Below are 24719 nucleotides of genomic sequence, written 5' to 3' on the forward strand. Positions count from 1 at the left end.
GAAAGAAAAAAAAACACCTAGCAGTCAATAATTTTATGTCCAGCAAGATTAACCTTCATAAAACAAAACCTCATATATCAGCAAATTAATAAGAAAAAGATAAATAACCTAGTAGCAAATAGGCAAAAGAAAAAAACAGGTAGTGAACAGAAGCACCATTAAAAATGTTAAACTAGGCCGGGCGCAGTGGCTCAAGCCTATAATCCCAGCACTTTGGGAGGCCAAGGCTGGCGGATCACGAGGTCAGGAGATCGAGACCATCCTGGCTAACCCGGTGAAACCCCATCTCTACTAAAAAATACAAAAAAACTAGCCGGGCGAAGTGGCGGGGCACCTGTAGTCCCAGCTGCTCAGGAGGCTGAGGCAGGAGAATGGTGTGAACCTGGGAGGCGGAGCTTGCAGTGAGCTGAGATCCGGCCACTGCACTCCAGCCTGGGTGACAGAGCGAGACTCCGTCTCAAAAAAAAAAAAAAAAAAAAAAAGTTAAACTAAGAAAAGATGGACCAGGCGCAGTGGCTCATGTCTGTAATCCCAGCACTCTGAGAAGCTGAGGCATGAGGATTTCTTGAGCCTAGGAGTTGCAGACCAGCCTGTGCAATATAGTGAGACCTCATCTCTACACAAAATTGTCCCAACTATTCGGGAGAATTGCTCGAGCTGGGAAGGCAGAGGCTGCAGTGAGCCAAGGTCGCACCACTGTACGCCAGCCTGGGTGACAGAGTGAGATCCTGTCTCAGAAAAATAAAAAGTAGAAAACAAAAAAGATGTGCAGTCTCACTAATAATTAAGCAAATGCAAATTTAAAATACAATATTAGGCCAGGTGCAATGGCTAACGTCTATAATCCCAGCACTTTGAGAGGTTGAGGTGGGAGTACTGCTTGAGCCCAGGAGTTCAAGCCCAGCTTGGGCAAGATGGTGAGACCTCGTCTCTGCAAAAAAAAAAAAAAAAAAAAAAAAAATTTTAATTAGGTAAGGGTGGTGATGCACACCTGTAGTTGCAGTTACTTGGGAGGCTGGGGTGGGAGGACCACTTGAGCCCAGGAGTTCAAGGCTGTAGTGATCTATGATCACGCAGCTGCACTACAGCCTTGGTGACAGAGACAGACCCTGTCTATAAAACATAATAATGTAATATTAAAAAGTTGCATATTAAATTTGAAAATATTTAAAGGATTGATAATAACCTGTGTTACAAAGAAAGTGGACAAACAGGTATTTTCATATATTGGTGATAGAATAAACAGGCACAACCTTTTAGACAGCAATTTGGCAATTTCTTTAACAATGTGAAATACATATTTCAGGGATGCATAGTGAAATAGGTGGTGAGGGAACCTTCAATTTTGTACTTTACATACTTCCATATTTCTCATTTTTTCAGGAGTAAGTACTACTTTTACAATAAAACCAAAAGTTTTAAAAATATACATATCCTTGGATCAGAACGTTCATAAAATTTTCCCATGGAAATACTAAAAAATACAAATAATTATTTCTAAAAATGTTCTGCAGCATTGTTGTAAAAGTGAAAAACTGGAAATTACACAAAGGTTAATTCATATGTGTACATTAGTATAAAGGTTAATATAACTATAATAATATACAGTTGACCCTTGAACAACATGTGGGTAAGCAGTGCCAATCCCTGCACAGTCAGAAATTTGTGTATAACTTTTGACTCCCAAAAAACCTACTACTAATAGCCTCCTATTGACCAGAAGCTTTACTGATAACATAAACAGTTAATTAACACATTAACATTCCGTATGTACATGTATTAAAATATCATATTTTTACAATAAAGTAAGCTAGAGAAAAGAAACTGTTATTAAGAAAATCAAAAGGAAAAGAATATATTTACTATTTAGTAAGTGGAAGTGGAGCATCATATAGGTATTCACCTTGTCATCTTCATATTGAGTAGGCTGAGGAGGAGAAGGAAGAGGAGGGGTTGGTCTTGCTGTCTCAGGGATGACAGAGGCAGAAGAAATAGAGGATATAGAAGGGGAGGCAGGAGAAGCAGGCACACTTGGTGTAACTTTACAGAAATACATCATAATTTCTGTCTTTTTTGCTTTTCCATTCTCTAAGAATGTTTCTATAAGGGTACCAGTCCTTCTGCAACTGTTTGATTAGTTTCAGTGCCCACATCATAGAAGGGTCCATGTTGTAAAAGAAGTCAAAAGCAGTCTTGAGAAATCTGAACTCTTCTGCTAGTTGTCTAATGTCAATTTGCTTCCTGACACTGCTGCTTCTACATCTTCTTCCTCACAGTCTGGCACTGGTTCAGACATACTCATCTCCATCAAGTTGGCTTCCGTTAATTCCTTTGGTGTGGTGTCTATTTGTTCTTGAATTTCTCCAAGATTCATAGCCCGAAACTCTTCCCTCCCCACCCTTTTTGCCACATCCATAGTCTCTTTTATGATTTCCTTGATTGGCACTGTTGTAAATCCTATGAAGGCATGCACAACATCTGGATAATTTTCTACAGCACAAATTTATTGTTTTGGGCTTCATAGCTTTCAGTTTTTCCTATAACAATAATGGCACCTTCAATGGTGTAATCCTTCCAGACACAATGACGTTCTCTCTGTTGGGGGTCTTCTTCCATAGCGTTGACAATTCTTTCCATAGAGTACCATGTGTAATGAAGCTTAAAGGTTCTTACGACCCCCTGATCTAGAGGCTGAAATAGAGATGTTGTGTTTCGGGGCAAGTAGACCACTTTGACACTTCTGGTGTTGAATTCATGGGGTTCTAGGTGGCCAGGGACATTGTCCAATATCAAAGGAACTTTAAAAGGCCATCCCTGGGCCAGGCGCGGTGGCTCAACGCCTGCAATCCCAGCATTTTCGGAGACCGAGGTGGGCGGATCACCTGAGGTGGGGAATTCGAGACCAGCCTGATCAACATGGAGAAACTCCGTCTCTACTAAAAACACAAAATTAGCCGGCATGTTGGTACATGCCTTGTAATCCCATTTACTCGGGAGGCTGAGGCAGGAGAACTGCTTGAACCTGGGAGGTGGAGGTTGCGGTGAGCCAAGATTGCACCTTTGCACTCCAGTCTGGTCAGTAAGAGCGAAACTCCATCTCAAAAAAAAAAAAAAAAAAAAAAAAAAAAGGCCATCTCTCATTGACAAGGTACTCCCTTACATCAGGGACAAAGCATCAATGGAACCAATTCAGGAAAAGGGTTCTTGGCCAGGCACGGTGGCTCACACCTGTAATCCCAGCACTTTGGGAGGCCGAGGAGGGCAGATCACTCGAGGTCAGGCATTCGAGACTAGCCTGGCCAACATGGTGAAATCCCATCTCTACCAAAAATACAAAAATGAGCCGGGCATGGTGGCTGGCACCTGTAGTCCCAGCTACTCGGGAGGCTGAGGCAGGAGAATTGCTTGAATCCAGGATGTGGAGGTTGCAGTGAGCCAGGATCACGCCACTGCATTCTAGCCTGAGTTGTAAAAAGGTCTTGTTGTCCAGACTTTCTTTTTGTCCACTTAAAAGACTGGCAGCTGGTATTTATCTTTTCCCTTCAAGGCTCATGGATTAGCAGTTTTATAGATAAAGATAGTCCTGATTATAAACTTGACTGCATTTGCACAAAACAGTAGAGTTATCTTGTCCCTTCCTGCCTTAAATCCTGGTGTTCAATTCTCTTCCTTACTAGTAAATGTCTTTTGTGGCATTATTTTCCAGAACAGGGCACTTTTGTCTGCATTAAAAATCAGTTCAGGGCCAGGTGCAGTGGCTCACACCTGTAATCCCAGCACTCTGAGAGACCAAGGTGGGAGGATCGCTTGAGCCCAGGAGTTTGAGACCAGCCTGGACAACATAGTGAGACTCTTGTCTCATTTAAAAAAAAAAAAAAAGAAGAAGAAGAAGAAGAAATCTGTTTAGCCAGGCATGGTAGTATGCACCTGTAGTCCCAGGTACTTGGGACACTGATGTAGAAGGATCGCTTAAGCCCAGAAAGTTGAGGCCAGCCTGGGCAACAAAGCCAGACTCTGTCTCTAAAACACACACACACACACACACACACACACACTCACTCTCACAACAAAAACAAAAAACAAAACAAAACAAAAACAAAAAAACAACTTGTTTCAGGCAGATATCCTTTCTCCTCAATTTTCTTTTTTGGGAGAGCTGGGGTCAGGTGGACAGGGTCTCATTCTGTTGCCCCAGGCTGGCATGCAGTGGTGCAGTCACGACTCACTGTAGCCTCAACCTCCCAGACTCAAGTGATCATCCCTCCTCAGCCTCCTGAGTCGATGGAACTACAGGTACACACCACCATGCATGGCTAATTTTTAAATTTTTTGTAGAGTCAGTGTCTCCCTATGTTGCCCAGGCTGGTCTCAAACTCCCAGGCTCAAGGAATCCTCCTGCCTCGGCCTCTTAAAGTGCTAGGATTACAGGCATGAGCCACTGTGTCTGGTCCTCAGTGATTTTCTTAATGGTATCTGGCAACTCATTTGCTGCCTCCTGGTCGGCAGAAGCTTCTTCTGTTATCCTGACTTTTTTTTTTTTTTTTTTTTTTTTTTCGAGATGGAGTCTTTCTCTTGTCACCCAGGCTGGAGTGCAGTGGCACCATCTAGGCTCACTGCAAGCTCCGCCTCCCGGGTTCACACCATTCTCCTGCCTCAGCCTCCAGAGTAGCTGGGACTACAGGTACCCAGCACCACTCCTGGCTAATTTTTTTGTATTTTTAGTAGAGACGGGGTTTCACCTTGTTAGCCAGGATGGTCTCGATCTCCTGACCTTGTGATCCACCTGCCTCAGCCTCCCAAAGTGTTGGGATTACAGGCATGAGCCACGGCACCCAGCCCTATTCAGACATTTTTAAAAGAGTGAACCTCTTTCTAAAATTATCAAACTATCCTTTGCTGGCATTACGTTCTTCAGCTTCAGTTCCTTCATCTGCCTTTTACCTTAAGTTGTCAGGTTTACTGTATTGCACTAAACACAATGAAAAATACGTGAGAACTGTGAGAAGATCACTTTTTGCTGTGATATGCAATGTACTGGAGAGACAAACTGCTCACATGGGGATGATCAGTGTCACACATTTTAAGGGAATACTCACAACCTTTGAGCTCACTCAAGCAATAGCAATATGACATGGCTACAGAATTACTACAGTAGTACCTTGTGTACTGCAGTTAATTTTGTGTGGTTATGTCTTTACGTCTGTTTACATTTCTCTCAACTGTGAAAAGTGCCATGTGCAGTCTATGTCTGTTTAAGTTTTTATAAATTTTAATTTTTTTTTTTTTTGAGAAGGAGTCTCGCTCTGTCACCCAGACTGGAGTACAGTAGCGTGATCTCGGCTCACTGTAACCTCTACCCTCTGGGTTCAAGCAATTCTCCTGCCTCAGCCTCCCTAGTAGCTGGAATTACCTGGCTAATTTTTGTACTTTTAGTAGAGACAGGGTTTCACCATGCTGGCCAAGCTGGTCTCGAACTCCTGGCCTCAAGTGATCCACCCGCATTGGTCTCCCAAAGTGCTGGTATTACAGGCGTGAGCCACTACGCCCAGCCAATTTTAACTTTTTCTAATAGATTTATGTGTATTTTACAGTAGTAAATGAAAAAATAGACTAGTATTTACATATACTTTATGCATTCATGACATACCTTTTTCTTATTTTTTTAAATATTTCTAGGCTACATAATTCTCTGAGAATTTTTTCAAATTGTTGCAAATCTCAAAAAATTTTCTAATATATTTATTTTTAAAAATCCATGTGTAAGTGGACCCATGCAGTTCAAATTCAGGTTGTTCACAGGTCAACTGCATAGTTCAGAGGTTGTGGTTTATCTACATAATGGAATACTTAAAAAAAAGTTAGGTCTATACGTACTGACATGGAAAGACACTGTTGGCTTGGAATTCACAGATTATCATTTGTGGTTTCCCCTCTTTGTGAACCATGCTGAAAGTCCATGGCATCTAAACATGTATCATTCTGCCCTATCATGAAAGAGCCATACCTCTCTTAGACCTCTCTGAGTAAAGAAGAAAAGAGCTGGACAGTGAGTCTGGCCTTGCCCTGAGCTCCATCTCAGCATGCCTTTGCTCTTCTCCACCAGTTTGTGTGTGTCCTCCTGAAGAGATACAAACTGAAGCCACCTATCTGCACCTGTGATGGAAGTAAAGATTATGTAAAGAGGCCTCTGAATGTGACTGAGCTAAGCAATGCTGTCTGCTTTCTCCCAAACCCTACATCCCCACCTAGCATCACATCATATACCTTGAATATATACAATTTTTGTCAATTATACCTCAATAAAACTAAAGAGAAATTAGTTCCCTTAATTTTCTACAGCATGTCTATTTGATTTATTCATATGTGAAGGAAGAAATAAGAACTAAATACTAATCACCATGGAAACTTACTGGCAAACATCTACAAAGTCTTTAGCTAAAATCCAAGGAACCTTAACTACACCATCTACAATTTGATCTATTTATAGTCAGCTTTTAACTCATCTAGGAAACACCTGCAGAATTTAGGAAAACCCCTAACTATTTCAAACCCTACAATTGTTTAGAGAATGTAAAATCTCAGAATCAGAATAGGACTTAAAGGTGATCTGGTCCAAACACCCCATTCCCAAGAAAACTAGAGCTCCAAGAACAAAGCTGGCTCAGACCAGAGCCCACACCAGACCAAGGATGTCCTGATCCCTGATCCATGAGGCCCTCTCTGGCTCCCCTCTCCCTTCAGACAAAAACATAATGATCTGAAAAAAGTTTCACAGCTGCACAAATGGCAAGAGGAAAGCAAAATCAGGACTCAACTAAAATTCCACTTCATTGTAACACAACTTGGTTTCCCACATTCTCTTTTTCTTGGCAGTGTTAGTTATCATTGCAGACTGTGGTATAAGGAGGAGTCCCATGAGAAAATTCTTCCTTAGCATCATCTCCCCTAGCTTCAATCCTTAGCCATGCCTCCAGCACAATCGAAATCGACAGTGCTACAAAGCACCAAACCATAGCTTCCTTACATATAGCTAAATCCATTTACCCAAACGCAGTCATTCATTTAACAAGTACTTACTGAGTACCAACTTTAAAACAGGCACAGGTCTAGTCCTGAGATATAGCATTGCAGTTGCAGCTGGATTTATGGTTGTGTCCCCTTATACCTACCCACCTAAGATACTAGAGGGTCTGCTACAGCCATGGCATTTGGTAGTGCACTGTACCACACTATATGTAGGTATTAAGAGTCTTCATAATCATGTCTACTGCCTGACTTTGGAGGTGAGAACTAGCATTATTAGATGCAAGCACATTTATCTGCATTGCCAAAACCCCAGTCAGCCCCAGTGCAGTAAAAAACAGATGGTGTGCCTATAACTCATGATTGACACATTGCTGCAACAGATGCTAGGGATGTCCTTGCTGAAGATCTAAATAAGTGGTCTCTAGGAATGAAAAACAGATTTTAATGCAAACAAAGATTGCCTAGAGATTCTATAAGATTTTCTATTTTACTTTATACCCTAACTAATTCTGTTTGGTTCCACAAGTATTTAATATGTGTATATTCTATTTCATACACTGTTCTAAGAATTGCAGAAACAAAAATGGGTAAGATGTTTTCCCTTCCCTCAAAGTTCTGCTGATGAGATGGACACACAAAGACACTGTCGGTTGGGAGCAGACCCCCCCAAAATTTGGCCATAAACTGGCCCCAAAACTGGCCATAAACAAAATCTCTGCAGCACTGTGGCATGTTCATACCAACCCTAATGCCCACACTGGAAGGTTGTGGGTTTACTGGAATGAGGGCAAGGAACACCTGGCCCGCCCAGGGCGGAAAACCGCTTAAAGGCATTCTTAAGCCACAAACAATAGCATGTGCGACCTGTACCTTAAGGACATGCTCCTGCTGCAGTTAACTAGCCCAACTCATTCCTTTAATTCGGCCTATCCCTTCGTTTCCCATAAGGGATACTTTTAGTTAATTTAATTCTATAGAAACAATGCTAATGACTAGTTTGCTGTTAATAAATATGTGGGTAAATCTCTGCTCGGGGCTTCCAGCTCTGAAGGCTGTGAGACCCCTGATTTCCCACTTCACACCTCTATATTTCTGTGTGTGTGTCTTTAATTCCTCTAATGCCGCTGGGTTAGGGTCTCCCCAACTGAGCTGGTCCCGGCAACTGTCTATACGACACACAAAGTTCTGTGATGAAGGAATGTGCAAGGTGCCATGGGAGCCCAGTAGAGTTTGAAAACCTTACCTGACTTGTGCAAAGAAAAATAGAGTACACAGTAGCTTCCCAAAGAAGGGGGACCTGGATTTGGGCTAGAAGGACAAATAGGAGTTAACCAAGCAAATGAACAGATTCATGTTCCAGACATGAGTGAAGACATGAAGATGTGGAACAGGATAAAATACACGTGAGGTATAACAAGTAGTTTAGAATCACTGTAGCAAGAAATGAGAGGCCAGAGAGATTCCCAGGGCTGAGATCATAAAAGGACTGGAACATAGTAGTACTCAATAAACACTTGATGAAAGAATTGGCTAGAGCTTTCATGAAGGAAAAGGTATAAGTATGTGGTTATGCATGTTGGACAAATTTTGTATGTCCGTTTTGTTAGTAGAAACAGGATATAATCAGTAGTACTCTACATCAGTAGAATTATAAGAACATGATTCAGTCAGCAAGAACTTGGCTCACTCAGCATGATAATTGGAGACTCAGGCGTAATAAAGAGGAAGTGGCTAGACAGTTTTTATATTCTTGTGACCACAAGAGAGAGAAGAGCTAGAGTGGTATCTGCACAGACACAGGCTAAGATCATATGGAGAAAGATAAAAGGGGCATGCACGGGGTCTGTGAGTTTGAGAACTTCCTGGATATAGCAACCATCTCTTTTCTCCTATAGGCCATCTCTTTTTTTTGTTTAACATAAATAAACCAAATATCTGGGACTCCACCTGACCTTCTTCGTGGCATCATGTGGAAGAAACCCTGATCCAGAAGGGAATAGAACTCATATTCCTGGTAGTTGTTTTTTGAGAGTGGGCTTGGCCCTTTGCTGCTGCTGAAGAGGGAAGAGGATAGCCAGAGCTAAGAGAAAGAGAAGTCGACACGATCCATACTCTAACAACTCCATATTGAACATACTGAAACACACAGGAATCCTGGGCCAGAGTAGATTTCCAATAATTTTACAAAAACAGAAGCAATAAAGATACCATAAGTACTGGCTGTAAATTCTAAAAACTTTTCATCACACATCAAAAACAACTCAACAAGGTGAAATTTATTCCTCTTGATATCCCTAACATTAATTTCCTGTTCGTAATTTTTTTAAAAAAATAAAAGGTAAGACTATGGAGGAGGGCAATCTGCTTAATTTTGCTGTGAACCTAAAATGGCTTTAAAAAAATTTGGGGGGATTCGGGCCAAGATGGCTGTGCAGGTGGTGCAGGTAGTGCAGGCAGTTCATCTCGAGTCTGACGCTTTCCTCGTTTGTCTCAACCACGCTCTGAGCACAGAGAAAGAGGAAGTGATGGGGCTGTGCATAGGGGAGTTGAACGATGATCCAAGGAGTGACTCCAAATTTGCATATACTGAAACTGAAATGTGCACAGTTGCTGAAAAGGTTGATGCCGTCAGAATTGTTCACATTCATTCTGTCATCATCTTACGACGTTCTGGTAAGGGGAAGGACCAAGTAAAGATTTCTCCAGAGCAGCCGTCTGCAGCTTCAACAGAGCAGAGAGGTTGGCTGAACTGACAGGCCGCCCTATTAGAGTTGCAGGCTGGTATCATTCCCATCCTCATATAACTGTTTGGCCTTCACATGCTGATGTTCGCACACAAGCCATGTGCCAGATGATGGATCAAGGCTTTGTAGGACTTATTTTTTCCTGTTTCATAGATGACAAGAACACAAAGACTGGCTGGGTACTCTACACTTGCTTCCAATCCATACAGGCCCAAAAGAGTTCAGACTATAAGAGAATCGAAATCCCAATCCATATTGTACCTCATGTCACTATTGGGAAAGTGTGCCTTGAATCAGCAGTACAGCTGCCCAAGATCCTGTGCCAGGAGGAGCAGAATGCGTATAGGAGGATTCACAGCCTTACACATCTGGACTCAGTAACCAAGATACATAATGGCTCAGTGTTTACCAAGAATCTGTGCAGTCAGATGTCAGCAGTCAGCGGGCCTCTCCTACAGTGGCTGGAGGACAGACTGGAGCAAAACCAACAGCATTTGCAGGAATTGCAACAAGAAAAGGAAGCGCTTATGCAAGAACTTTCTTCTCTAGAATAAAGCAGGAGACAAAATGGGGAAAGATGAAAATATCCAAGGTAAAGTTACTTAAGCTAAATCAATTTTGAAGAAGAAAAACTTGGAGGACTCATATCACCTGATTTCAAGACTTACTATAAAGCTATAGTAATCAAGATAGATGGTATTGGCAGAGGAACAGACACATAGATCAATGGAACAGATGAGAGAACCCAGAAATAAATCCACATAAATATGCTCAACTGATTGTGAAAAAGTGCAAAAGCAATTCAATGGAGGAAGAATAGCCTTTCTGACAAATTATGCTGGAGCAATTAGACACCCACAGCGAGGAGAAAAAAGAACCTCTACTTAAACCTCACATCTTATATAAAATTTAATTTACATAAAATATAAAAATGTATAATAGACTTAAATGTAATACATAAAACTATGTAACTTGGAAAAAAGCCACAGGAGAAAAATCTTCAGGATCTTGGGCTAGGTGACAAGTTCTTGGACTTTGCCCTAAAAGCACATCCATACAAGACAAAAACTGATATCCTGGACTTCTTCAAAATTTAAAAACTTGTGATTTAAGAAGAGGAAAAGATAAGCTACAGATTGAGATGAATTTGCAAACCATATATCTGATCAATTTGGAATATATAAAGTGTGCTAAAAACTCAACTGTAGTCAGGCATGGTAGCTCATGCTTGTAATTTCACCACTTTGGGAGGCGTGCTTGAGGTTAAGGGTTCCAGACCAGCCTGGGCAACACAGTGAGACTCTGTCTCTACAAAGAAATTTTTTTAAAAATTAGCTGGGCACCATGACACACACCAGTAGTCCCAGCTACTAGGGAGGCAGGAGGAACACTTGAGCCCAGGAGTTTGAGGCTGCAGTGAGCTATGATCACACCACCACACTCCAAACTGTGTAACAGTGAAGCCTTGTCTCAAAAAAAAAAAAAAAAGGCCACAAAAGCTCAACAATAAAACAAACAGTCCAGTTAGAAAATGGGCAAAAGACATGAATAGATGTTTCACTGAAGAGGACATCTATAGATGGCAATTTAGCATATAAAAAGCTGTTAAAATCCATAAGTCATGAGGGAATGCAACTTGAAACCACAGTGAGGCTGTGACTTACTTATCTGAATGGCTAAAGAAAAAATAGTGAAAATACCAAATACTGATGAGGATACAAAATGGGTATTTTATACATTGCTGACAGGAATGTAAAATGTTACAATCACTCTGGAAAACAGTTTATAAATTTATTATCAAGTTAAACATAATTTTTTAATCAAGTTAAACATAAGACCCAGCAGTTGTGCTCCTGGACATTCATTCCAGAGAAATGAAAACCTATTATTATATTTGTACCCAAATATTCATAGGAGTTTTATTTGTAATAACCCCAAACTGGAAACAACCCAGATGTCCTACAACAGGTACATGGTTAAACAAACCATCCATAACTTGGAATACTACTCTGGAATGAAAAGGAACTGTTGATACAAGAACTTGGTTGTACCTCAGGGGTATTATGGTGAACAAAAAAAGCCAGACTCAAATGGTCACATACTGTATGACTGCATTTATATAACATTCTTGAGGTGACAAAATTATTGAAATGAATAACAGATTAATGGTTGCCAGGGATAGGGACTGGAGGGGGTGTGGGATATGTATGACTACAAAGGGATGACGTAAGGAGTTCCTTTGTGCTGATGGAACAGTTCTATGTGATTATGATGATTATGATGTTGATTCTAACATTTGATTATGAGGTTAAGCATATGAATCTATACCTGTGCTGAAGTTGTATGGACCTACATACACACAAATGAATGCATGTAAAATCTGGTGATACTGAATAAAGTCTGTAGTCTAGATAGGAAAAAAAAAAAAAAAAAAAAAAAATTTCTTTAAGTGAATCTGGTCCATCAGTAGAGGAGCTGTGGCAGCTCAAGGCAGACAGCCTGAGGCCCAGATTCCTAATTTCTTGGCCCTAAATAGTGACTCTATCCCCTGATGCCCCTGGACTACCAACCTGCCCCTGGCTCCTCCAGGTATCTAAGGTCCCCTATGATTGGGCTTCTATCATTGCAATGAACTGATACTCAAGCTCACTCAGGTGAAGGATGAGCAGGGCACACATATGAATACAGAAGAAACAACAGGGTAAGGAACCAGAGAAGGGCTAAGTTACACAGAGGCAAAAAACCGAAGCAAAGTGTTGGTTCCAAGGCAGGCCCTGAAAGCCCATGAGTAAGAATTGGTGGCTTTTCTGGTACACCACTGCTAATGGGGTCACAACTGTCAATATGTCTACACCACTTCTCTGGTTTATCTTTTCCATACTTGTTATGGAAATTCCCAAAACAGGACACCTAAATTGCTCAGTTAAACATTGCTATTTCTGTTTAGACTGCTCTTTTGAAACCAGGCCACATCAAAAGGCCCTTACAAGCCTGTGAGTGAACCATTCTCAGGTCAGGGCCTCCCCTTGTCCAATCAGCTTGGCTGGATCATTTGGTTTCTTAGCAGGGACCCTGAGTCAACAGGGAGAGTGAGGGGTACAGTTACCCTTTGAAGGGACTGTGAGTATGGCAAGCACTGTGAATTCATTTATGATACACTGATGGTAGCAATGCCTTAGAAGTTTCAGGAGTAGGGAAGGGAAAAAGTGACATCTGGGTGGCAATAGAGACTCAGCAATACATTTTAAAAAAAACTATGGGTGCAATGACACACCTAGAAATTTCTAAAAAACCCATTCTCAGCACTCAGTTTTCCTTCCCCATCCATTCCAATCCATAATTTTGAAAAACATGTCCCACTCCCCAACATTCTAGGGATTAAGGTATTTTAATTGAACAAATGTTATGTTAAAAGACATCGTGGCAAGAATGTGAAGGTCCATCCCCAGACTAGATGAACTTTTTCCTTAGCTTATGGCTATGTCCACACCCTTACGACAGCCCTAATTATGGTTCTTGAACTTCTATTATTATAACACAACGATTTAGAAAAACAGTCTGCTCTATACAGCTAATGTCACACTATGGAAATGAATCATTCTGACCAAAAGCCTTGCTTCTGGCAGTGCCAATCCCTTCCTAAAGCAACTGAAAGCAGCCTGCCTCCCAGTCAGGAAGCATCTGGTAGCTGGGGCTCTAGAAGCATCCCTGGGAAGTCAGTCAGAACTAGGGAGACCACTAACATTTGTTAGGGGACGCTGGAATTGTTGAGCTCTGACACACGAACAAGTAGGCCAGGAAAAGTAACTAATCTTAGGAGCCTCATGTTAAGAAAAATTAAAGTGATTAGATCAATCCCTAAATGACTATAAAAGCAGAATCAAAAATATTCTATGATAATTGTAGCAAGTTGAACGTATTACAAGTATGCATTACATTTTCCTGAAAAGTGTATTTGAATTAGAATGCAAAGAACTAGAACACAAGAAGCCCTGGTTAGTTAGGTAACTATGGTAGAAAATACACATACACACACCCTTCCTTTTTGTTTTTAGAAAATAAGAATGTGGATCTGTTCCAGTAGCCAGGGAGGGTGGAGTAGATATTTAAGAGGAAAGTATTTTGCTCTCCTAGTCCTTTTTATTACCAGAAAAAGGACAGGAGATGAAATCAACACTAAGTTTAATCCTGACTTCTGTTTCACTCTTCACAGTATTTTGGAGATATAAGTATTCCAAAGTGATCATTATGAAATGCCATATATGGTCCTGAATTTAAAAAAAACTTGGTAGAAAGAACCAAAAATTGCAGGTATTTCCTTATTCCTCCAAATGTTTTCTGATTTCAATGTTTGCTTGTTTGTTTTTGAGAAAGAGTCTTGCTCTGTCCCCCAGGCTGGAGTGCAGTGGCATGATCTCAGCTCACTGCAACCTCTGCCTCCCAGGTTCAAGCAATTCTCCTGCCTCAGCCTCCGAGTAGCTAGGATTACAGGCACCCACCACCACACTTGCCACCAGCCTGGCCAACATGGTGAAACCCCATCTCTACTAAAAATACAAAGAAATACAATTTTTCACCGCTCCTGGCTGAATTTTTTTGTATTTTTAGTAGAGACATGGTTTCACCATGTTGGCCAGGCTGGTCTTGAACTCCTGACCACAGGTGATCCGCCCGCTGTGGCCTCCCAAAGTGCTGGGATTACAGGTGTGAGCTACCGCACCCAGCCTCAATGTTGTCTTTTTAAGTAAGTAAACTGTCTGTTCTTTTGAATAATTATGAAAAATAGAAAGGCAGAGTTCATAATTACAGAACTTTTAATCGCTAGGAAGTATGTAAGTCACTACAAATGATTTTCATTTCTAAACAATTTTCAACTAACTTCCTAATCCCTTAAATTACCCTTCCCTACTGAAGATCTGTAAATGACAGAACACGAATCTTTAAAAGAGAATAAAGAATTCACTATGTAAAAAAAAAAAAAAAAACAAGACTGTCAGGTGATTAATCACTTCTAATGACAAAAAATGTTTTAGGATATTGAATCTGAACAAAGTAGTGTATATTCCCAAACACTATTGGAATTAAGGGGACAATTAGAATCCTAGAGAGTTCAAGTTTTCCGTCACATGAGTTAAGTAGCCTAAGTCAGTTGATCTCTGCACGAGACCTCTGATTAGATCATGAGATACTGAAGTCTAGAATAACAACGTCTCTTTTTAGAAATCCTTACACTAGGTAGTACTAGAGGAATGTTATTAAAATGAAATGAAAACATGAATCAGCATAATATTTACCCTTTTAAAAACAGATTAAGTAACCTCTTGTATGGATAACATACTTTCCACTATGCTAATGCAATTTTTCACATAATAGCCAGAAAGCAGTGGGCTTTACGTAGACTGTTAAAAAAGATAATAACATAAACATAAACTTTTGGTAGAAAAAGCCTCAATAACTTGAACAGAAAAGAGAAGAATAAAGATTGTTGCCCTGTTGCATGATAGTAATATGCTAAATAAATTTCTTAAATTTTTCTTCTAACAACACGCAAACCTATTTGTCAGTTCAAAATGCTGCTTCTTTGAAAACATTATAGTAAATCCTTTAGGCTGAATCTTAGGATTTCAAGAGCCTCGCATTAAGCATCAACACAAAATTATTTTAAGTTGCTAATTATCACCGTAAACAAGGAGTCCTGAGAGCACAGTTCTGAAACCCACATTTCCATAGTAAACGTTTTCATTAAGAACTGTTTAAATCACATTCCTCTTCTATACTTTTCCTATTCATTTTCAAATCAAATTCCAATTCAACACGTATTTACCAAGTCCCTCTTACGAGCGAGGTTCTGCGTTAAGCTGGGGGTGTGGGACAGTGAAACAAGGAGGATGAGAGCAGAGCCTGTTCTCCACTTGCCATGTCCAGGCATCTCTTCCTGATCCATGTCAAAAGAAGGTCAAAGAGCTATGTCCATTTTAATCCTAATAGCCCTATCGCTGTGCATTATTACCTCAGTTTTATAGATGAAAAAACTCAGGTTGAGTGAGTCAAAATAGCTTGGTCAAGATGACATGACTAGTTAAGTGGTGGAGCCAGGATTTGACCAAAGAATGTCTAGCCCTGACTTTCATTCTCTCTCCACTACACTGTATCTTCCTTGTTCAAACCTCAGCTCAAATGTTACCTTCTCAGAGAGGCTGTGTTTTTAAATGAGTAGTTTTATTTTCTTCACATTTTAAAAGAGATTAGATCCATTAATAAATTCTAGAAATCAGACTTTTCCAGTTGAAAACAAACAAGAGACTCTTGGGGATTTTTTTTTTAATACTTTTGTCACTTAGGTAAAAGTCTTTAAAAAGAGGAGAAATAAAGGAAAGGAAGTAACACATAAGCAGAGAAAAATAAAGACGATGTTACAAAGAAGAGCAGTATTACACTTTCTCCTTTGTTGCTTCACTAAAGGCAAAGAGGAGTGGGGCCAATTCTACAGGTCAAGGGTGTACACCTGGCCACATCATGCCCACTGGAGTCACCAAAGGCTTACAACTGAGGCTCTATAGAAGATTCCCACAAGGATACACCCATGCCATAGGCACACCGGTGAAGGAAACACTCAGAGCTAGAAATGTCAGCCTAAGGGATATGGGCTTTCTTAAGAAAAGAATGAATTAGTATTTGCGTTATGTACGAATGCTTCTTAAATATCTTTATAGAAGACTCTGGGATACAAGTTTTATCTTGATACTAAAAATTTGGAAGCTTTCAAAGAGGAGAAATAGGTCACATGACACAAAATTATTTACTGGGGGATATATGAAACACTGCGCTAAAATGGGTCCTAGGGCCAGGAGCAACAGCTCACTCTTGTAATGCCAGCACTCTGGGAGGCCAGGGTGGGAGGATTGCGTGAGCCCAGGAGTTCAAGACCAGCCTGGGCAACATATAGCAAAACATTGTTTCTACAAAAAATTAAAAGTTAGCTGCACGTGATGACACACACCTGTAGTTCCAGCTACTCAGGAGGCTGAGGTGGGAGGACTGCTTGAGGACAGGAGGTCAAGACTAAAGTGAGCCATGATCACACCACTGCACTCCAGCCTGGGCAACAGAGCAGATCCTGTCCCAGAAATTAAAAAAAATTAAAAATAAGGGCCGGCCATGGTGGCTCACACCTGTAATCCCAACACTTTGGGAGGCCGAAGCAAGTAGATCACTTGAGGTCAGGAGTTCAAGACCAGACTGGCCTACATGGTGAAATCCCGTCTCTGCTAAAAATATAAAAATTAGCCAAGCATGGTGACAGGTTCCTATAACCCCAGCTACTCGGGAGGCTGAGGCAGGAGAATCGCTGGAACCCAGGAGGCAGAGGTTGCAGTGAGCCAAGATCACGCCACTGCACTCCGGTCTGGATGACAGAACCAGGCTGTGTCTCGAAAAAAAAAAAAAAAGTTTTACACTATGACGTTCCCTGGTTTCAACTTTATGTTATCGTTGGCTGATTGAGGAAACCAGCATACTTGTATGGCCAGCATTCCTGATGCCCCTCACTCACTCTCCTCAATCCCTACCCCACATTCCCAAACAGCTTTATTTCAGTCTGCCGAGATGACCTGTCCACCAACAGCCCATTCTTTGGGCTCCCGCAATACCTGACAATAGCAGCATAAACACTGACGGAAGCTTTCTAATTCTAGGTGAGGCCCCTGATTATCTCTCATTTCCATGGCCATGTATTTGTGAATTCTTAACTTCTACATAGTATTTCTATAGCAAAAAGTTCCCTTACTTTATTGAGCTTTACTAAATTATCTAGGGTGGGAAAAAAAAAACCCATAAGGGGTTGAAATAATTATGGATGAGGTGAATGCTTTTGTTGCACAGTATCCACCAGGACTCAAAAGACAGGGAAGGAGTAAAAAAAAAAAAGAAAAGCTTATTTTTGTAATCTTTCCGGTGAGTTTTCATTCTAAGCCACTTGTAAACGTATATAGCTGATGTCTGTAAATAATGAATTCTTGGAAACCACATTTTAATGTGGCGGGCTGTAAAGCAATTCATATTTCCCCAGAAGAGCTATGTTATAATTGGGGTTTGCATTTCTGAAGCGTATGCAGCATATTAGTTGTAGACATGATCAAATACATTCTATAAAGCAAATATGTGAACTCTAAAGCAAATTTCAAATATCAAAATTCTGCTGCTGGTGCCAGTCCCTAGTCCCAGGCTTTAAAACAACAAAATTAATTATACAAGAACTCTACTATAAAGTACATAGAAAGGCATACTCTGACATAACACACATTTGATTAGAAATGTCTGTGTTTACATTAAACATATAAATATGAGTGAAATAATAAAATGGTTGTGATTTGTCTTAAAATCTTTCAGAAGAAGAAAATGTTGGGAAAAAGAAGAAAAGAAGCAAATGTGCAGAAGGCTGTTATTTGTTGAAGCTGCATGCTTGGGGGGATTTGTTTTACTCTTCTTACTTTGTGAATGTTTTGAAAACTTTTCAAAATAAAAAGTTTAAAAAGCTAAGCTAAAAAGTATAAATAATACTTAATAACTAACAATATTTAACAATTTCTCTTTCTTAAAATTTAAAACTCTCTTGGGAAAGATGAGATAAATCAGTAACAACTGCCTATGAGAGGAGGCATTAGAGCAAGATTTCCACAGCAAGCAGTTGTCAATAGCATAACTAAATTTAGAACCTTACATTATCTTCTGCATGGCGTGTACATGCATCATTAAACCAAAGTGTAAAAGTGAAACTGCAGAGAATGAAGATAAACCTTCATTATACCACATAGAAAAATTAACTCCAAACGAACCAAAGACCTAAATGCCAAGAGCTAAAACTGTAAGACTCTTAGAAGAAAATACAGGAGGAAAACTTCATGATACTGAATTTGGCATTGATTTCTTGGAGCTGACACCAGGAGCACAGGCAATAAAAGAAAAAAGTAAATAAATTTAAAACGTCTCTGCATCAGCTAGGTGTGGTGGCTCATGCCTGTAATCCCAGCACTTTGGGAGGCTGAGGTGGGCGGATCACAAGGTCAGGAGAGCAACACCATCCTGGCTAACACAGTGAAACCCTGTGCCTACTAAAAAAAAACAAAAAATTAGCCGGGCGTGGTGGCACACACCTGTAGTCCCAGCTACTCAGGAGGCGGAGGCAGAGGTTGCAGTGAGTCGAGATCACACCACTGCACTCCAACCTAGGCGACAAAGTGAGACTCTGTATCAAAAAAAAACAACAACAACAAAAAAAAAGAAGGCCAGGTGCAGTGGCTCACATCTATAATCCCAGCACTTTGGGAGGCCGAGGTGGGTGGATCTCTTGATCTTGATCAAGAGATCAAGACCATCCTGGCCAACATGGTGAAACCCCATCTCTACTAAGTAAAAAATCAGCAGGGCGTGGTGGCGCACGCCTGTAGTCACAGATACTTGGGAGGCTGAGGCAGAAGAATCACTTGAACCCAGGAGGCAGAGGTTGCAGTGAGCCAAGATCGTGCCAGTGCACTCCAGCCTGGTGATGGTGTGAGACTCTGTCTCCAAAAAAGCAAAAAACAAACAAAGAAAACCCTCTGTGCATCAAAGGGCACAATCAATAGAGTGAAAAGGAAACCCAATGAAAGGAAATATTTGCAAATTATATATCTGATAAAAGATTCATACCCAGAATATATAAAGAATTCTACAATTCAGCTGGGCATGATGGCTTACACCTATAATCTCAGCACTTTGGGAGGCCGAGGCAGGAGGACTGCTTGAGTCCAGGAGTTCAAGACTAGCCCAGACAACGTAGTGAGACCCATCTCTAAGTAAATTTAAAACAAAAATGAAAGAATTCTACAGCTGAACAGCAACAACAATGAACAACCTGATTTTAAAATGAGCAAAGACTATGAATAGACATTTCTCCAAACAAGATATACAAATAGCCAATAGGCACATGAAAAGATGCTGAACATCATTAATCATTAGGAAAATGCAAATCAAGCCACAATGAGATACCATTTCACGCCTATTAGAATGCCTACTATCAAAAAACTACAAAACAAGAGTTGGACAGGATGTGGAGAAATTAGAACCTTTGTGCCCTGGAGAAAGTAGAACCTCTGTGCACTGGTAATGTAAAACGGTGCAGCCAGTACAGAAAATAGTATGGTGGTTCCTCAAAAAATTAAATATATAATTCCTATATAATCCAGGAATCCCACTTCTGGGTATAAATCCAAAAGATCTGAAGGCAAGGTCTCAGAGATGCTTGCACACCCATGTTCACAGCAGCATTCTTCACAACAGCCAAAGGATGGAAGCAACCCATGACCGTCAATGGATGAACAGATAAACAAAATGTGGTATATTTCACAAAGGAATATTATTTGGCCTCAAAAGGGAAGGAAATTCTGAAAGATGTCACAACATGGATGAATCCTGAGGACATTACGCCATATGAAATAAGCCAGTCATGAAAAGACAAATATTATATGATTCCACTTATAAAGAATACCTAGAATAATCAAATTCATAGAGAGAGAAAGTAGAATAAAGGTTGCCAGGGACTAGAGCGAATGGGGAATAGGGAGTTATTGTTTAATGGGTACAGAAATATAGTTTTGCAATATGAAGAGTTTTGGAGATTGGCTGTACAACAATATGTTGTTGTTGTTGTTGTTGTTATTGTTGTTTGAGACAGGGTCTCATTCTGTCACCAAGGCTGGAGTGCAGTGGTGTGATGATCACAGCTCACTGCAGCCTCAAACTCCTGGGCTCAAGCAATCCTCCCACCTCAGCCTCCCAAGTAGCTATAACTACAGGTGCATGCCACCACGTCCGCTAATTTTTTTATTTTTTGTATAGACGGGGTCTCACTATGTTACCTAAGCTGGTCTTGAACTCCTGGGCTCAAGCGATCCTCCTGCCCCAGCCTCTCAAAGTGCTGGGATTACAGCTGTGAGCACCATGCCTGGCCTGGTTGTACAACAATATGAATGTACTTAACACTACTGACCTGTACACTTACACATGGTTAAGATGGTTAACTTACATTATGTGCACTTTACCACAATTTAATTTTTTTTAATTTAAGTATACATTTACATTCTAAATGTTTATTAAATGCCCAACCATCCAGCTGTTTCAAAAAAGGCACATCTCCAAAGATGACCTATGATAACGACATTGGGCCTTGGCTGTTGGATTATTCCTACAGAGTTGAATTAAGAGGGGCTTAAGTAACTCATTAATTAGAACTGCATTACTAAGGTACTGAAGGATTTCACTGCATAGGAAATTAATGTATGTGGGGTCTACAGTTTTTAGTAGGGTTCTGTCATTTTCTATTAATATTTTGTTTTTATAGAGTCTTAAAAAAATAAGAAAACCCCACATTTTCACCTATATCAGAATATCTGGTCACAATGACACTGTACCAACTCTAGGTCATTAAAGCCTGCTTTTGCTCAGAGATCACTGCCAGGGTTACCTCCTGAAAAGCAAGTAATGAACACTAAGCCTTTTTTTTTTTTTTGAGACAGAGTCACTCTGTCATCCAGGCTGGAGTGCAGTGGCGCAATCTCAACTTACTGCAAGCTCCACCTCCAGGGTTCACGCCATTCTCCTGCCTCAGCCTCCCAAGTAGCTGGGACTACAGGCACCCGCCACCACACCCAGTTAATTTTCTGTATTTTTAGTAGACATGGGATTTCACCGTGTTAGCCAGGATGGTCTCGATCTCCTGACCTCGTGATCCGCCCACCTTGGCCTCCCAAAGTGCTGGGATTACAGGTGTGAGCCACCGCGCCCGGCCTAAGCCATGTATTTTTTATTGGATTCTCTAAAGTAAGATGAGTCAGGCTCCAAGTGTCAGAAGATCTGTCTCATGCTAATGAAAACAAAGATATTTACTGTTTAATCCCCTTTTATCCAAGTACATCAATGTTCTTGGCAAACATTAATCAAATGGAAATTAAGGCATATCCTCAGGATATATGAAGGCATTGGGCTTTCAAAAACTCACACAAGAAGCATCTAGATCCAACAACTAATTTACAAAGCAACACATTGAACTACACCATGGCAATATAATTAGCAAAAACTAGACTGTGGGAAACTATGCAGGAAAAATTATACAGTTTTTTCAACAAAATAAATTTCAAGGAAAAAAGAAAAGAAAAAGATAGAGTAAGAATCTATAGCTTGAGACTTACAATAAGTATCAACCAGTTGCAATACCTGAACCTTGATTAGAACAAAGTAGAAAAAAAGAGTATGACATTTATGAGACAATAGGAAATGCAAAAATTGGCTTGATATTTGATAATATTAAGGAATTATAAACATTTTTAGGTGTCATAATGGTTTTGTGGTCATACATAGATATACAGATTTTTTTAAGTGCTTACGTTAGAGATAATCTGTTAGGGATCCCCGGACCACACTCAGGTTTGGTGATCTGGTAGCAGGGTTCACAGGACTCAGCATATAACCGTACTCGTGGCCAAGATTTATTATAGCAAAAAGGCACAGAGCAAAATCAGCAAAAGTAAAAGGTGCATGAGATAATGTTTAGAGGAAACCAAATACAGGTTTCGAAGAGCCCTCTCGCAGTGGAGTCACACAGGATGGGCTTAATTCCCCCAGCAGCCAGTTACAATAATGCTATCTACCAGAGAGGCTCATAGGGACACATTGCTCAAAGTTTTTACTGAGGACAGGTTACATAGGCTCACTCTGTATAGCACTTACCAAGATTCCAGACTCCCAGAAGGAAAGCAAGTATTCACCATAAACCATGTAGTTTGCACACAAAGCTTAGGCGCAGTACAATACTACTAGTTAGGGTGGTTGAGAACCCTTCCAAAATCCAAATTCCCAGATGCTTGCCAAGGGCCAACCTTGTAAACAGATCTTCCAATGGATAGCAGTCAGGCCTTTCAAAGGATAGCAGTCAGGCCTGCTATGCTCTTTTCTGCACAGATACACTGTGGAATATTTGGGATGAATTAACAGTATGTCTGGGACTTGCTTCAAAATAATATGGAAAGGCAAAAGTGGGTGAGGGTATAGCTGATATAAGACTGGCCAGGAGTTGATATTGTTGAAGTCGGGGCCCAGCTACATGGGAATTTATTGTACTGTTCTTTCTACTTTAGTATATAGGTTAGATTTTCCCATAATAAAAACTTTTGGTTGTTTTTAAACATAGGGGAAAACTCAGAGTTAGTGCTTAGGCTATGAGTCAACAAAGCCTATAGGCTGGTAGGGATGAGAAGCAGAGTTTATGGAACCCTTAATCTATCATCAAGGCCTGAGGGAAGAAAGGTTAGCGCAGGCCATACGTGAAAAAGGCTTTCGATTGGGACTCTCAAGAGTCAGTTAACATGTTTTGGAAGATAGAGATAGAAAAGGTAGTCTTTCATCCAAGAAAAACTAAATCTCAGAGTCAGAAGTTTGAGAGTAATTTAATTATAGCCACAGATTAAGTGGCTGGCAAATGATCTTCAACAATCTATGGAGCATTGCAAATGAGATATATTATACTTTGAATCATTAATTTCAGAGCTATAAAATAAATATGTAGCCACTCTTTCCCATAGCACATTAACGAAGAATGGAGAATGTTTCTTCCATTTCAAAAATTTATTACTGGAGCCGGGCGTGTTGGCTCACACCTGTAATCCCAGCACTTTGGGAGGTCAAGGCAGGTAGATCACTTGAGGTCAGGAGTTTGAGACTAGCCTGGCCAACATGGTGAAACCCTGTTCTACTAAAAGTACAAAAATCAGCTGGGCATGGTGGGAGGCGCCTCTAATCCCAGCTACTTGGGAGGCTGAGGCACGAGAATCGCTTGAAGCTGGGAGGCAGAGGTTGCAGTGAGCTAAGATCGTGCCACTGCACTCCAGCCTGGGCGACAGAGCGAGATTCCGTCTCAAAAAAAAAAGAAAAAAAATGTATTCTTTAGCACTGATAATTGCTTACACAACAATATTATACTCTAGAAGACATTAGGCTCTGTGTGTCTAAAACCTCGACAACAAGGTCCACACACTAGAAATATTGTGCATTCTGAGACTTGACGCAGCCTCCACAGACAAGAATTAAAGGAAGTGATGGAAATATGGGCAAAAGTATATCCTTTATCTGAAAATATAAATAATCTGTATTCAATAATAAATTATCTGAAACACAAATATTATGAAACCATATTTTAGCTTGTATCATATAAGAGTAGAAAAAAACAACTAAAAGCCCAAGAGCAAACTTCCAGCATAGAAAGCTTCACCGCCTGGCCCCTCGCTTCAACGCCCCACAATCTGAGATGTCAACCTGTAATAGACAGAAAAGAATGAGGCAGGGAAGACCAGAGTAAATCAGCAACACAGGGTCAAACATCTTCCCTATATCATATGAAGGAAATACATGTTTATCACTGAATGGTGCCATCTTTGATCTCCAAACAAAAAGCATTAATGACTCATCATCAAAACATTCCCTATTACTAAGGATGGCTTTTCACTAATCCACCTGCAATCTGTTATCCAATATGAACAAAAATATAAGATGAAATCTCTGGCTGGGGACCAGAACAAAGCCCACATACACACAAGGGACCAAGGGTCTTCTTGGTTCTCTGCTAACACCCACAGATCTTTCTTACCAATGGAAATCATTTAGTGTTGGGTTACAAATATACTATAGCATCTAGTCACAGAGGTCATTCAAAATAACATGATTAAATAAAAGATCTAATGTTATTTCTTGTTTTTTTGTTTTGTTTTGTTTTTTAATAGAGTTTTGCTCTATCATCCAGTCAGGAGTACAGTGGCACCATCTCGGCTCACTGCATCCTCCCCCTCACGGGTTCAAGAGATTCTCCTGACTAAGCCTCCCAAGTAGCTGGGACTTCAGGCACACACCATCACGGCTAATTTT

At 40.5% G+C, this 24719-nt stretch overlaps 1 protein-coding gene and 1 pseudogene across 5 annotated transcripts in view; one reads left to right on the forward strand and one right to left on the reverse strand.

Moving 5' to 3' along the window:
• The window catches only part of MYO5A (myosin VA), a 222022-nt gene that overhangs the window by 163796 nt on the left and 33507 nt on the right, over positions 1-24719 (reverse strand). The window lies entirely within an intron of this gene.
• LOC126959047 (lys-63-specific deubiquitinase BRCC36-like) lies at positions 9446-10666 on the forward strand (annotated as a pseudogene).

This window comes from Macaca thibetana, chromosome 7 (genome assembly GCF_024542745.1).
Source record: "Macaca thibetana thibetana isolate TM-01 chromosome 7, ASM2454274v1, whole genome shotgun sequence".
NCBI lineage: Eukaryota > Metazoa > Chordata > Mammalia > Primates > Cercopithecidae > Macaca > Macaca thibetana.